Here is a 16,758-nt window from a genome sequence, read left to right on the forward strand (position 1 = left end):
AGAGGTAATTTTCAGGCATTCCCCTCCCCCCAGACATTAAATAACTAAATGTACCCTTTCTCATTCTGATACATTCTAGCTTTGTTGGACTATAAGAACTATAATTCCTAGCCAGCATAGCCTACAGCTCTTTACTTGGGTGTGTATAAGTTACTTGAGGACTGTTTTTATAGAAATATATGTGTCTTTCCTCTTTTCAATTATTCCAATGAAATTTCATGGGCTTGAATTAGTCATGACATTGTTGCTTATGTCCAATTGTCACCTGTGACAGTGGTGCTAATATCTTTCCTCAGAACGATAGAAGCTCTAATAGAGCCCTCACAAATCACATTATGATGGCAGTCAATCTCAGTCTTTTGAGAGCCAGAATCACCATTTCCCAGACACAGAATTAGATGCTGCCATGGGAAATATTTGCAACTGCTTGAACCCTTGAGTTTAATGCCCCCTGGATATCTCAGGGGAAAAAAACAAATAAACAAGCTGTAGCCTTAAGACACCATCAAGAAAAACCAGGGTCTCTGACTGCAGGAAAGCTGGTCAGCAGCTACTTGAGCATCAGACTTTGTCACCCAGCAGATGCTATACCCAGCAGGATGGAAACCTCACTTGTGGGGAAACACTCCAGGCCTCCATTAGATCAACCAGAGAAACAGAAATTCCTTGTAGGATTTGTGCATCTGGAATTTATAAACATCAGTCTGCAATCACCATCATTGGATCAGGTGAGGCTGTTTGGTGAAACTGAAGGTGTAGTCTCATTTGCAGCACAGAAAGCAGGTGGTAATGAAACTCATTCATTAATTCCTTAGGGACAAACTTCCTGTGAAGCACATGCAACATATATAAAAAGCCAGACAAGTCTTTAATTGCATCCTTGTGGCCATCAGCTTGACTTGACTGAGCATACCCTGCTCAGTTCTCTTGTTTTTGTAAACTTCAACTCAGACATAAGCTACCAGATTCAGGGTGGAAGAGAACCTTAAACTCTTGCCACGTGTTGTCCCCCTGAATTAAATCCCTTGCTCCATTTGCTGTTTCCCTGAAGTATTTCAGGAAAATATTTATCAGTGTTTACTGATAGGAGAGCCTGTCAGAGACACCCAGCATCAATTCACCTAAATGGTGAGTCTGCATTTGGAGTCCTTTCATTTGCTAACATGGAAGACTGTTATTGAAAACAACTTTTATTTTGCGAGGAACTGACTCTATTGAACAAGCCAAAGAAAAAAAGAAAAAGCAGGGATTGGCAAAGATATCAGATTTTATATCCTGGTGAAGGTGTGGATACAGCTTTTCTCACTTCCAGAGAAAGAACTCCAAGGGCTGACTCAAACTAAAAAGAAACCCATCGTCTGCTTCTGATAAGAAAAGGCCATTTTTCCTCAGTTTTCACACTTCGCCACATTTTCTTACATTAAAAATGGGGACTTTAGAAAAGCATTTGTATAAATGAGAGCTTTCTTTCTGGGAATAAGATCATCTGAGATGTTACTGTGGGGATCTCAAATGAAATAACACAAGGTCACCTACATCTACTATTATTTTTTAAAGGAGATGGGGAGGGAGGAAGAAGAGGAGAAGTAGCAATCCTAATGATATTGTTCATATCTTATCTTGTTTATAATAGCCAGAACTGAGCCAGTTTAGAAAACTTGCTTGTCACCAAACAAAGGGAGAAGGAGAGCCATGTCAGACATCACATGATTAGTATCAGCAACAAGTACTAATAGAGGTACTAAGAGAGCTAAGAAATTTCAAGGTTGTTTGTTTGTTTTTTAAGAAAAATACTTGCATGGGGAAAAGAGGTATTAATGGCTGGTGTGATAGAAATGGTATATTCCTGATGCTGATAAACTATAACTTCTAGCTCATATAATTTCTGTCTCTCATATAGATTATGCTGGAGCAGAGATTGCTGGGGTTTGAAATTTAGTAATATTCCAGTTCCTCAGAGACAATGAGAAGGAAAGCTTTACTTGACTAAAATCTCTTCTAGCTCCTAGTAAACCAACTCAGGCAAAAGGAAAGAGAATGAGAGAGATTTGTACATAATAAAATTAAATATGATTAATTGTCTTATACCAGGTCAAGGACTTTTTCTATGAAGCCATTTTATGTCTATCTTCACAGTTAATCTCTCACAGGCAGGTTTCATATATATATAAAATTTGTTGGAAGATTATTTTACTTGGGGATGCTGGGTCTTAAGCCTAGGTTGTACATGCAAACCCAGAGTTTTACGATAATGACATATCTAAAGAATAACTGGTCCTGCACCAGTTCATGAAGTCAGTATCTTAGAACTGTCATCTCTAACCTGGGTAGTCTGAAAATTTTAGGGAGCATGAAGCTGGGAGAGCTTTTTAAAGTATGGTTCTCTCTCCTTAATTTTGACCTAATTTGTTCCATCTAATATGGTTCCATACAACTTATACAATTTTCTTTAAATATTCATGATTGCTCATGTGCATGTAAAGGAGTAAAAAAAAGGAAGATCTAAAATCTTTTGGGGTCCCCAAGTAACTCTTTAGTTTAGACCAAGAGTAGCTAAGCCTGCCAGCATTCAATTTGTAGTCCCCAAAACCCACCAAACTGGGCAAGGCTGAAGTTTATGGGCCTTTACTTATTTGGAAGTCTGTTTAGGGGGCAAGATAAAATCCCCAGGATCCACTTTTCATATCTGGGGAAGTTTAAGTGACAAACTGGTCCAATTTCGTCAAATAAAAAAACTTCCATGGCTCCAAAATAAAAACAAAAAATAAAATAAATCATTCAATTCTGTCCACTCTTGGGTCATTATATCTTCTCTGACTTCACTCTTTGTGGTTCCAGGCAGAACACAGGCCTGAAGTGTGACCAACAGGAAAAAGGTTACCCTCTTCCATTTAGGGAATGGGATCATCTCCCAAGAATTAAGTTGTCAATCTCTTATCTAATTTAGATGTCACATTACTTGCTCTGTCATAAGCACTAAGCTTATATAATGATATTGATTATGCTGGCTTGAAATCAGGCATGGGGATCACCCAGTCCATGCAGATTTTATTTACTAATGTAGTAGCAACAAGATGCCCAGCCACACCAAAGTAATTTTTATGATGCCCTGGTGAGGTGTGAATTGCACTCCTCCTACCCACACTGAACATGTACGTGCAAACAAACATACACAAAGGAGGAGATACAGAGAGAGAGAGAGAGAGAGAGAGAGAGAGAGAGAGATCTCATGAGTTAGTGACCTCCTTATCATACTTCATATCTAAAACAATGCCATCACATCTGGCCACTTCAACTTATGGAATAATTTCATAGAATTATTTCCATAGACATGATTTCCATAGAAAAATTGCTTGGATTTTTTTCATACTGTCTGCTTTTATTCTTGCCATTTAAATTTAGACTCATGCCCTTTAAATAACATGTTGAGCACTAACTATTCCACTATGTTCTTATTAATATCCAAGTAGAAATGTCAGAGGGCATATTGAGTTTTGTATGAGTCACTTTATACTTCCTTATTCTTGGTAAGGAAAATGGAGAGCACAATGGCTGGTTTTTGGTCGCTAGAAAGAATCTCAGAAACATCATAAAACAAGTGCCAGTCCTTGCAATGTTCTAAAGCTCTGTGTATCTTCAGAAACATTGTGTTGACTAGGTTTCTTACAGTAGCTGCATCTTGCATCAGCTGGTCTTGCTTGTCAGCAGCTGCATAGAAAAGGAGAGTAAAAAGTGGACCCATGCAGTTTGGCAAGAAGAAAGGCCATGCCTTCTGGGAGAGTGGTGGGGTAGAAAGAAGGTCTGCTCACTGGCGGGCCTAGCCAGCCAAGGCCTCTCAAGGCCACAGCAGGTTTCTGCACCCTGGTGGGCCTAGCCATGAAGTTCCCATGCTGCTAGGCATCAAGCCTCTTAGGGCCTCCCCCACCCTCTGAGGCATGCGGTTATTTAACAACTGCAATGAAGGAGCTGGGATTGTAGTCATTGAGCGAGGCTATCATAAGGGCACCTTAGTTAACAACTCTACTGACATACAACACAAATTGTGGGCTAAATTGTGGTGGGTAAAGTATCAAGGACTACCTGAAACCATACTGAACCAGTCTAGAAAAGTGAGAGGAAGTTTCTGTTGCATCAAGTATCATGCTTATCACTGAGCAAAGTCCTCCCCAGGCCAAAAACAACAGTCAGAGAAGGAATTCATTAAGAAGGGAGAGCAAAATTTGGGTTGTTTGTCTAAGATCACAGCTTGCAACAAACTGTCATTTAAAGAAAACAATTCCATAGAAACTGGAGCTTGATCTTTGCTCAGGCGAACAGGTTCCTGAGACAAAAAAAAATATTCTAGAATATATAAATCTGCATAAATGTATATTAATGTTAATCCATAGTGCTATCTCCCAAGAATCACAGCAAAAAATACAAAAAAGAACAGGGGAAAAAAACAGAAAACTGTTGTTTGGAAGAGGTTTTTTTTTTTGTAATGAAGCAGTTTTCAATCCAGTAATTTCAAATGCTTCCTATTCTCAGTTGTGTCTTTATGTTGCATATAAAATAATTTTAAGAAATTAAGTTAACTAACAAATAGTAACTCTCTACTTATCAGTCAAAAAACGGAACACAAAGTAGATTTCCTCTTTCATAGCACCCAAATTTGATGAATGAAAGAAAACCCAGGCCCTCTGGAAACAGCAACCCTGTCAGGAGTGCAAAATACAGAAGACGATTAGCTGGTAGCCAAGATTTAAGAATTCTGTTTCTCTTTGCTACCACTTAGCAGGTGTCTGGAAATTTGCAGTCTAGCTACAATAGCCCTACTCCAGGACATTTTCTTGGTTTGGGAGGGTATACCCAGTCTCCCAAAATAAGAACCAGGACGACTGGTCATTCTATCCTTTGCTCTATTCTGTCCTTTTTATTAGGTGTTCAGTTTCATCCATTGGTATGTACTGATGTCTTCTGTCTTACTGAAGAAGTACCGAGGCAGAACTTGAGTCTAAAGTAAATATATATCCAATAATAATGATGGAAGGTCCAAGGACTTGTGTAAAGTTTTGAGGGTCAAAGCACAAGCTTCAGTTGTAGGATTTCTCAAATGGGCCATGTGCAGCTTTTATATATTAGAAAAAAGTGTAGGCAGCAGGCAGCAGTCCATCTTCAATATGTAATCTATAGAACACATTCAGAAACAGACCATAAATGGAGCAATACTCAGACTTCCAGCACAGTTATTATTTTTTCTGCTTTTTACAAACCCAATTTGCCCTTTAAAAATCCTTAAATTCCTACCTCAAAGAACCCTGGAAATATTTGCCTCCCCCCATGTCTTCATCACCTCACCAGTCATTTCCCTTCCAGGCCTTATAGTTAAAAACAATAATCAAAGAATTAACTATATTCTCCAGACCCCCAAATCCTCCCATTCCCTCATTTTACATTATCATTCAGTGGCCAAGAGATGCTGTTTGATTCTGACCACTGGATAGAATTATTTTCCCCAATATATTGCCCTCCTGATGCAATGAATACAACCCCCATAATTCCCAGATCACCTGCTTCTCAGAATTATGGGAGTTAGTCCAACGTATCTGAAGCTCCGCTCTACAGCTTCCCAATTCAGACTCTTTTAAATATCTCCTTCAAGTCTTCAGCTACAGTCATTGACCAAATACTTCCTTTGAGACCCACCAACTAGCAGAATAGACTTCAAGGGAGGAAACTCTAGCCCTGAATTACACACATGCTTTGGGGCTCATTGCTAAGGGCATAATTAAATACCAAATGATGAGTAAAATTGAGAATAGAGAAAGGGCAGCTTGTCCAAGCATAGATTCTGTTCTGCTCAATTATCCTACTTAACTACCCTCCTATTCAAAGCATCTTGTTTTGTGTGTCCTGATTATTATGTCCATATCTATATAGTTTTCTCAACATGAATTCAGAAGTAGTTTGCAACTGCTGATAAAATATCCACAGCCCTTGTGTTTTTCTAGTGGTCTTCCAACTAAATATTTCTCAGATCTATCTTTCCTTAGCCTTTTCAAGATCAGTGAGATTGAGTAAGTACTGCCTCCTCCTCTACCCCATTAAAGAGAGTTCTCTATAAGCTTTATTCTGTAAAATTCTGTCTTTACCTTTGGCATTGTTTAGATGTTTATGTGTTCATAATAAGTTCATTTTTTCTAGTGAACAACAGTGCACTTTACTCAGACCTCTGCTGAGATGATTATATGCAATGATACTTATATTCATTTCTTTATTCCTTCAACTATAATAAGCCAGTCTTGCCTTTGCTCCATGATACTATTGTTAATGACAATATCATATCCCACATCTGATGTCCTTCAGAAGCCATGTTGTCTATCTGAATATCTATCAAACTACCTACGCTCTTACCTACCGTGTTACGTATCTGAATATCTGTTTATTTATCTACCATGCATGACCCTGTAAAAACATCCTAGATGAAAACAACATCAAGCCATCTTTGTATTGTTGCTAGGTAAATTAATGGAAGTGCCTATGTAGTCACCAGAAGTTGAGTTCAATACAAGTCCCATTATTTTTACAAATTAGTCTCATCAATAAAGATTAAAGTATACAAGAGGAACATCCAGCCCTCTCATTGAATAATGAGTATGTATGGCTTCTTCCTTCTCCTCCCTCCATTTTTCTTTACATGTCAGATATTTTAGTCTGTCTGCCTAAGATCAGGACTATGATGCCAATAGGCTTCATAAATCTGTCTGGATGCATTATTTCTTGACTAAAGAGAAGAATAAAAGGCTCTCAGTATATAATATATATATATTAAAAAAAACACCAATGTGTTATGTAGTCCAACAAATTTACAACCAAGATAGTTGGTTTCTTTGTTTCTCCTTCAGGCAATAATCTAAAAAGGAACTTAGAATTTGTTTATGGAGATCTTTGGAATATGTCAGCTTTTGTACTCTATTGCTGATTATTCATTGATGTTATTATATCATCTCGATTGGACCTGTTCCCTTTTGGAATACTGCAATAGGAAGGGGTGGGGGGAATGTAGACTCAGAGATCAGAAGGGACAGCTAGGAGGTGCCATCTCCAGCTGAACAGTCAGTGATTCAGGTGATTTAATGATTTAAGGGTTTTGAGCCAAAAAACACATTTCCAGATGGAGCAGAGAAATTCTCTAACATGGCAACTGTCCCTGCGTCAATGTTTGTGTTTTTCTTAATCCCCACCATCAAGCAACATCTTTGTTGTGGCAGCTATACGTGATTAAGATAAGGAAAGGTTGCTGTCACAAGCATGTAATTACAGGTTTCCTGTGTCACTCCCTGTTGGGAGGTCAGTGACTCTCCCTTCTCTGTCAGCAGAAGGGGAATGGCAGGTCAGGAAGAGGAATCTGCCAGGCTAACTTCTTGCTAACTTTGGAAGGGGGAGGGGGGAGCTTGGATCTTCAGTGCCATAGTTGGAAGACAGAATGGCTATTCAAGCAGAATGACAACGTCACTGAAGTCAAAAGCCAAGCAGAGCAAGCAGCGGAGGAAAGCAGGTGCAGAAAAGGGAAAAGGAGAATCAAATGAGGCAGGGAAGGAGGGGGGAGGAGAATGCAGCACCCTGGAGGTTTTTATGCTGGGGCCCACCAAAAACTGGAAAGAAAAAGCCAAGCAGACACTTAAAAGCTAGCTGATGTAATGCAACATAATCAATGGATCGATTGGACTAAACATAGAACATAGAATAACCGAATTGGAAGGGACCTTGGAGGTCATCTTCTAATCCAACCCCATGCTTGAGCAGGACACCTTATGGCCTATGCCATTTCAGACAAATGGCTGTCCAGTCTCTTCTTGAAAGCCTTCAGTGATAAGGCAACCACAACATCTGAAGGCAAGCCATTCCACTGACTGGTTGTTCTCATCATCAGGAAATTTCTCCTTAGTTTTAGATTGCTTCTCTCCTTGATTAGCTTCCATTCATTGTTTCTTGTCTTGCCTTCTAGTGCTTTGGAGAATAAGTTGACCCTCCTCATCTTTGTGACAGACCCTCAAAAACTGAAAGACTGCTTTCATGTCTCCCCTAGTCCTTCATGTCACTAGACTAATTCACATACCCAGTTCCTGCAACTGTTCTTTAGCCTCCAGCCCCTTAATCATGCTTGTTGCTCTTCTCTGCACTCTTTCCAGAGTCTCAATATCTTTTTTATATATTGTGGTGACCAGAACTGGATGCAATATTCTAAGTGTGGTCTTATTAAGGCTTTGTAAAGCCATACTAAGTCTTCATGTGATCTTGATTCTATTCTTCTGTTAATGCAGCCTAGGATTGAATTGGCTTTTTTGACTGGTGTTGCATATTATTAGCTCATATGGAAGTGATTGAAACGTGCAGACATGACAGAAGCAAAGATGGCTCAGTTGAATGTAAAGATATGGATAAGCACAATGACAGACCATCAGCAGGCAGAAGCATAGTGCTTCACTTTGCGTGTTTGTTAGAACTTAAATATAAGGAAATTAAGAACAATTTAAAACAAACTTTCTGCAAAGACCAAGATAGCTGCATATTTATCGGTCCTGTTGTTTTAATGTCCTCTGTGTTTATTTTACATGTACCGTATTTTCTGGCGTATAAGACGACTCGGCGTATAAGATGACCCCCAACTTTTGAGAAGATTTTCATGGTTTAGAAAGTCATCTTATACGCCGGAAAATACGGTATATCCAAGCTTTTGCATAATTATCACATCCTTCATTTCACCTTTTCATGCTATGAATGCTTAGTAATTTTTTAAATTTCTCACGAGCATTACATATCGTTGCCTCCAGTGCATCACATCTGATAAAGTGAACTGTGGTGCACAACTTTTGCCACAATAAGGTTTGGCTGGTTTTTAAGCATTTATTTGTCTACTGAGGTATATACAAATTAAGTACATGAAAACATCTCAGCCTGGCGCCCCCAAGGCTGCAGAGGTGGTGCCAAGCATACCTCTTTTTTTGAGAGTGCATTCCATTACTAGATTGTCATTATTGAGTTCCCTCTCCTTTGCAGTTATAGAGGCCACTTTCCAATCAGAAAAGTATTTGGAGCAGAACGTTGGCAGACTTCAGATATAGACAAGCTGGTATGGAAACTGGCTCTCCTTCAGCAATTTGGGTCCAAAAGCATTTTAGAGCTCTAAAGGTAAGTGTTGGGGTAGCCTCTAGCCTCTGTCTAGACCTTGTAGCACCAGATTCAAATGATTATTTTGATCACTTTAACTTTTTAGTAGTTAAAACTTACCAGCAAATAAATAGTTAAATGCCAATGATCTATAGTCAGACCTAAAGTTTTTCTTGGCAACCAGAAATATGTTGTTTTTGCTCACCTTTATGCCAGCCAGTGCAAATATTTTTTTGATTTGCCAAGAGGCAGACATCTCTCTCCAAATAAAGAATAATAAAAGGAATTGCCGGATTAGAATATGAAATCATAACTTTACAAGTGACAGTGCAAATATAAACCAGTTCCAGAGATACAGAATCTGATTTCACTTGCAGTTTAGATGTGTACATCTGTCTACTTGATTTATCAAGCAATTCAAGAAGATAACCACAATACCTTTGGCTTTATCTGGAAACAAATAAGGCCCAGTTGTAAGAACCACTGGAATGATATGAACAAACCTAGCTGTGCTGATTAAAAATTCCAGCCAATAAATTCTTCTTGAAATGGGAGTTTCAAATTGTCGTTTTATCTTTTGTTATAAGAATGGCCAGTTTTGGTACATTAAAGTGTAACTGCTATCCCAAAAACTGGGTTAGAATCTTCCTTAACTGGGGTCATTGTTATTACTGTTGTCATATGCAATCATTATTTTTGTTTGTTCTTTAACTGAAGGAAGCACTGAAAAGTAAGATGTGCCACTGTTTCTGGCCCTTGGCTGTAATAAAGATTTATTTGTAATAAAATTCACTCATTCTTAGCTCTACCAGTGATTTATAGTAGTATAATACAATCTACCATCTCTTTTGCTGCCCATAAATCTGGTGGCAATCACATGAGTCTTCACACTTGAAAAACTGATTTGGACCTCATGTGATTGCCACTAGCCCTCAATCCACCCAGGTATTTTGGACAACTATCAATCAGGGGATAAGGGAAGCTAGTAGAGCACCAATTATAAGCAACCTTTGATGAACAAGATGATCTGGACTCTTCCAGTCTGCTTTCAATTGCTGGCATGAGATGGAAACCATTGATTGTTCTTGCAGATAATCTATAGTGAGATTTAGATGGAGATTATATCCCTCCTTGATCTGCTTGAACTCTCAATGGTGTTCATTACCATCAACAAAGGTATCCTGTTGTATCACCTGTGAGAGTTAGGAATTGAGATACTCCTTTACAATAGCTCTGCTCCTTCCTGAGTGGATGGTTCCATTTGGCGTTGGAGGAGAAGTAGAGCTTGGGCTCTTCAGTGGAAGGTGCTCAACCCTCACCTCCCTCTTGTTTAATATCTGCTTGAAACAGCTGTGAAACTTCATCCCAGTGGTATCCACAGTAACAATCACTGACTTCAAAAATGGTGGGTGTGACCGATTGATCATAATTCCACCTCTTTGGAAGTACAAAACTTTGATCTTCTGGCCTCCCCCATCATTTTGAAGCCAGTGACCATCAGTATGGATGATCATTCGTTAATTTGGGGCAAAGAGGAAGGCTTAAATAACCTTAAAGAAAGAATGCAGGAATGGTTAAGGCAAAGTAAGAGAGAATTCAGTCCTGGGAAAGGAGAAGGCGTAAGAAAGAAACTCAAAATAACTCCACCCTGAGTCTCTTTGGTATAGGAACTCTGGCAGGCTTTCAAGATTCTGTTATTATATCCATCAACAATAAAGCAGCATGCCTGTAATACTTGTGCTGTCTATTTCCTAATCTGGCCTATCTCAAAGGGCTCACAAGTATCATCAGTATTCTGAGAATGCCCAGTTTCACTTCTACACCACAGGCTGAGCAGGAGATTTATTTCCTGGAGGCTGTGAGAGGTTGATCAGGACAGAGAGCATCCTTAGGATGACTCCCCAAAAAATGGGAATGCTATTCATCAGGAAGCACTTTGGTATCCGAACATTCTGTCTTTAGTTCTAGATTGGATGGCACTATCCTTGAAAGAGAAAACCCTCATGTTGGGTGCCAGTACAGAAGGTGGAGATCATAGCCTGGAGAGCCATAGCCCAATTTTGGTTGAGGTGCCAGACTTTTCTGTATCAAAAAAAACCTTGGCAATGGTAACTTGTTGATACTTGCCTGGATTACTGCAATTCATTCTGCATGCTGCCCTGGGAGGCAATGGAGAAGGTTCCGTTAACCCTGAATATAGTTGCTTACTTGTTAACTGGCAATATGAGTACAATAAATTAATACCAATTTCACAGAATGAGGGCTGACTACTAATATTCTTGGGTGTCCAATTCAAAGTGGTGAGTATTTGCTACAAAGTCCTATATGGCTTCGCTCCTGGGCCATCTGATCCAAACAGAGATGGTAAGATCATATAGGCAGCCTGAGACGCTCTCTCCTGGGAGCAGTCAAACAGAGGAGGTGTCAAGAATCAAGTCTTCCTTGGTGTCCTCCTTGGTGTTGCCTCCTGAGGTGAGCATGGCCCTTACCCCGTTGCCCTTCCAAAAAATATTCAAGGCCAGCCTATTTTAGTGGGCCTTCAGCGCTAGGGTTGCTCTTTAGTGGAAGCTGCTGGATTATTGTATAGACTAGAGGAAAGTATTTGAAGACTGGGGCTATGCAATGGGTTTTTATTTCACTTTATGGATCTTGTGGCATCAGCATCCACAGAAATGTTCTGCCTTGGTCAAAATGCTGAAAGCCGCATTAGCCCACTTGCTTAACCCATTCTGTACATTCTGAGACATGATAATGCATGTACAAAAGGGATAAAGCTTGTGATAGTACAATGCTGCCTTTGTCATTCTTACCCCCCTCCCCTCAGGTACCACTGCTTATAGGTTGTGATGTTGTTCTAATATTATATAATGATAGTTTGGGTTGATTTTTCTAGGCGTCTCTTATGGCCCCAGGAGAAGGTAGCAAAAAATTAAATATAATAAACAAACCAACAAAATCAGGCTTCTATATAAACCTGGGGAAAAAAATGCCGTTGTTTTGAGGAATCTATTCGTTAAGGATTGTGTAACTCTTAAAACAGCCACACCTTTCAGTGAAACATGTGTCCCTGCCTGAACCCTTCCTTCTTGGCTCAGAATCGCCATCCATGATCCATTCCAGGGACACAAAGTGAAACATTAGCAAACCTAAGACCCATAAAAGCATTTTGAGGTATCAGTAGGCTTTTGCAGTATGCGCCCACTGTATAAAAATGAAGTGGAGATACAAAGGCTACAAATTACCTTGCTGAAATTACCAAACTTTCAGCAATGTTTGCCAGTATATTTATCCTTTTGTAGTTCTGGTTAACAGATTTTGTTTTACTTGTAAAATGAATCACTAATTGCAGTAAAGTCTGGTAAAGAATTCATTTATCTATCTAACCATTTTTCTGTCTTACAAGCCTGCCTTAAAATCAGGAAACCAGGATAGGGAGATTGAAAATAAAGTGCATTTATTTTTTGCACTTTTATTCGTCTGAACCAGTATAGAAATAAACACTTGTGGTAAAATGTCTGTCTGTACTGATTCATGAATATCAACAATGCAATCAAAGGACTGTTTCTTTCTCCAAATCCATATAATTATGGCTTCTATATAGAAAAGGAAAACAACTCCTTAAGGCTGCCACAATCATGTACATTAATTGAGAATAAGCCCCACTAAAATGTATAAGAGTGATGTTTGTATTGTTGTACGTTCACTACTGACCACTTGCTGCCTTACCTCCTTTAATTCCTTTGCCATATATTCATGTCCATATCATATAGCCCATCCTTGCCAGACAGATTCAAATCACCCACTGCTATTGATGAATGTGGAAAGCTCCAAATGTTTCCTTATTGTTTACTCAATATAGCCAGAGCAGACATGTCGTCCATTGAGAAACAGGATAGCTATTCTGCTAGAGCTTTTATATAATGTGCCAGTGGAAAAACGCTATTTTGCATTCAAAATCAGTCTTTACATTTGCAGATTTGGGCAGAAAGCAAAGAAAGCCAAGCCCAGCAGCCTTTTGGGGTAAAGGGGCCTCAGGGACCTCTGCCTCAGCTTGTTGAAGCCTAGTAGCACAGTTTTAAACTTATCTACTCAAAGCTCATCCCTACTGAGTTCGACTGGATGTTCCTCCAACGTAATTTGGCTGTTACAGCCCAAAGGTGAGATATGAATTCAAAAGTATACGGTCAGAAGGAAAAGCTGGTGTTGTCAGGCTTAGAATGGAATTTCCAAGAGCAAGTGCTTTCTCTTTCCTATATTGAAAGGGGAAAAAGTGAAAGACTTTCCTTTTTTAAAACATGCAAGAAAAGGAAGACAAAAACAAAATGACAAACACCACACACTCATGCACACACACATACTGTACCTATTCTTCAAACCTCTTAGTAAGAATTACAATTGGCATCAGATCATTTAAACTGTCTTTAAATCCATACAGTTGCCATTTTTATACGTGCAGAGAGGGGAAGTCTCATAGTACTGATCATGCTATTTTCTTATATTCAAGAACAGATGTGGACTTTGTGAATGTATAATGATCTGTGCATAGAGCATTCTCTGACTAACTACAAGCACTCACTTTCCAAGTCTTCTGGTTACACCAAAAGAGCCCTGTACATAAGGACTGAAGACCAACCCCAGTGTGTTATGTTGCACCGAAAGATAGACAAGCAGAAGCAAAAGACAGATGATTTTATTTTTCTTCCAAACGTATTGGTAGGGTTTGCCCCATGATTTTGATTCCATCAGTACAACATCACTAAAATTGCCTTCTTAAGGTTTACGAACCATTTCTTCTCAAACTACAATTCTGTTCAGAAAGAGAAGGTGTGGCATTGATCTTAGATAAAGAATAAGCAACCTGATACTCTTCATGGTTTGGATTACAACTACCACCATTTTTTGTGATTTACCATGCTGCCATGGACCAATGGGAATTGAAGACAAATATCTGGAGAACATCAGATGACCCTTTTTCTAGCCATCTAAAAATAGAGGTTACTCCATAGCATCACTTTCTTATCAGATTTGGGGTAAAAAAAAATTATTATTTTTTCCCTGTAGGACCCAAATGTGTATGACTGCCTTCAGTCTGGAAAAATAATAAAATTTCTATTATAATTAGAACCATGAATTTGCAAGACCTTTAAGGGGTAGTAATTCTTTATTTGAATGCATAGTGTAGAATAATCATATGTCTTTTTCATTCCAATACATTATAGAAGTTAATAGGTTTGCCCAACTACATTTTAATCAGGAAAATTAATTATTTTTAATTATTAAAATTAAATATTTTTTCATATGAAAGCTGTACCTTTGAAAGAGAAAAACTAGTGTTTGTTACATCTGTAAAAACTTAACTACTAACTTGTCAGTCTGCCTGAAGTATTTAAGTGGAACTAACAATGGCACTGCTTTCAAAATATATATCCATATTAATGCAATGGAAAGTTAGTTGGCAAAGGAAGAAAGCCAGAATAAGACTGAAGGAAACAGAAGCTTTGACCTATTAGAGGGGATGTTATATCACCAATTAGATGTTTGAATATGGTTAAGAATAGATTGCTAGAATTAAAAGTATTATTATAATTAGATAGATAGGATTTGTAATCAGAATATCATATCTTGGTTTGAAAAGGGAAATAAGAATATGCTAAGAACTTTGAATAAGAGAAGCTTTTGATTACCCAAATATAACTTGTTCTGAAATTATAAATGATTGGGATATTTTGAACATGGGGAATTAAAATTGAAAAAAGCAAAAATAGGATATAAACTGAATAAATGGTATTGAGTGCAAATGCAATTAAGATATGCTTTGGTTAGAAAAGATATTCTAAACTGATATTATTGACACTATTAGAAAAATATAACAAAGGTTGATAGGCAATTATATATTTACTCACAACCAGGGCTTTTTTTCTCATAGAACACACAGAATGGAGTTCCGGCACCTTTTTTGGATGAAACCATGTAGGGTAGGCAAGGCGGGTTGTATGACATGTGTGAGTTCCAGCACATTTTTTTTTAGAAAAAAAGCATTGCTCACAACAATAAGAATTATATTTGCTTAGTGTGGAAAAATGTCTATTACCAGAAGAACAGAGGATGTACTGGAGGATCTAATATTGGATTTAGTTTGAAGAAGCTTACATGTGCCACAGAATCACTAATGGACTAAATCATCACGTTGTCTATTAGGCACTTCATTGTAAAAATAGAAAATTAATAAAATATTTATATAAAAAATATGTCTTGTGTACCCAAAAAGTTGATAATCCCTGTTTTACCCATTCAAGGTTGATGTTCTTCTGCAATCTCTGTTCATTCTTATAGAAATCTTTAGTTATAGTAATCTATTCCATTCATTATTCCAATAATGTAGAGCAACAGAGATATCTTATTCATAGAAAGGAGCAAAACTACTCCATGAACTTTGATGTCCTTCCAAAGCAATGATTTCACCTTCTACTAAAAAGCTTCAGGCCCCCAGGGAAATTACATGCTCCTCTGAACACTGCCCATTTTTTCGCACTATTTGTACCCGGAACTTCAGTTTGTATAAAACTTACATAATAATTTCCCACAACTCTGTCTGTTTGTTTTTTTATTCCATTCCCAGAAAAGGCAGGAGAAGTGAGGTACCGCTAGAAAAACCATAAGAAAAAAGGGAGGAAACAGATTGTATGGGGATATATTCAGTCTCCCAGAGTCACATGTCAAAATGAGAGTTGTGAAGGAAATTCACCATGGATTTTTTTTTAAGCGAAATAGTGTGAGGGAGCAAGGTGGCATCCTTTATGGCACAAAGGGGAAATTTAGACCATCTGCTATAGTCTGGAAATATTCATTAGCTCACAACTGCATACAAAAATGTGAACATCTGGGAAAATTCAATACAAGGAAGCATCAACTCAAAAGACATATGATAATAACACAATTCCCTCCCCACTTTATGCATCAGCTGATATTAGTTTAACCACTGCCATCATCTCAGAACTATTGGTTTGTCTAGACCAGAGGTCTGCAACCTATGGGCCGCGGCCCACTACTGGGCCACAGGACCATGTGAGTGGCTCACTGTGACTCTCACACCAGCGCTAGCCTTGCCACTACCCTTGTGCCGGCACTAGCTTCACCACAACTTTCGTGCCAGCAGTAGCAGCCCTATTTGCAGAGCACACATGCTCGCGGCCCCGTTTGCACACACATACCACAGCCACATTTGCATGTGTGCACATGCACATATAAAGGTGCCTGCCCCTCCCTGTCCCACTGGGTCACCAACCCAGAAAGGTTAGGACCCCTGGTCTAGACTCCAGTATATTTATATTAAGGTGCAGAAAAATGCTTCAGAATTTTGCATGCAAATGATCTGCAATAAATATAGCAATCAATACTGAACACAGATGGGGACATCTAATATTTCTACATTGAGAATCGCATATCACACACAAGCATATCTATCACTGCTTTATACAAAATTAATCACTTTCCCTGAAGCACAATGTAGGCTTTTGCATTTGTTTTTCCTAGTTTTTATTTGCTCACCAAAAACCCATACAGGTAATCCTCAACTTACGACCACAACTGAGCGCCAAATTACTATTG

The 16,758-nt window shown here is 38.6% G+C and overlaps 2 long non-coding RNA genes across 2 annotated transcripts; one reads left to right on the top strand and one right to left on the bottom strand.

Moving 5' to 3' along the window:
• Positions 1-4,881: 4,881 nt before the first annotated feature.
• LOC120307710 lies at positions 4,882-5,684 on the bottom strand. Its single transcript, XR_005556624.1, has 2 exons — positions 5,550-5,684; positions 4,882-5,166 (listed from the first exon to the last, which is right to left on the bottom strand). It is a non-coding gene; the product is annotated as an uncharacterized LOC120307710 (long non-coding RNA).
• Positions 5,685-7,422: 1,738 nt separating this feature from the next.
• On the top strand, positions 7,423-15,396 carry LOC120307709. Its single transcript, XR_005556623.1, has 4 exons — positions 7,423-7,537; positions 9,040-9,171; positions 13,126-13,307; positions 15,077-15,396. It is a non-coding gene; the product is annotated as an uncharacterized LOC120307709 (long non-coding RNA).
• The last annotated feature ends 1,362 nt before the right edge of the window (positions 15,397-16,758 follow it).

The sequence above is a fragment of the Crotalus tigris genome, unplaced genomic scaffold (genome assembly GCF_016545835.1).
Source record: "Crotalus tigris isolate CLP2741 ecotype Arizona unplaced genomic scaffold, ASM1654583v1 scf7180000017812.1200847, whole genome shotgun sequence".
NCBI lineage: Eukaryota > Metazoa > Chordata > Lepidosauria > Squamata > Viperidae > Crotalus > Crotalus tigris.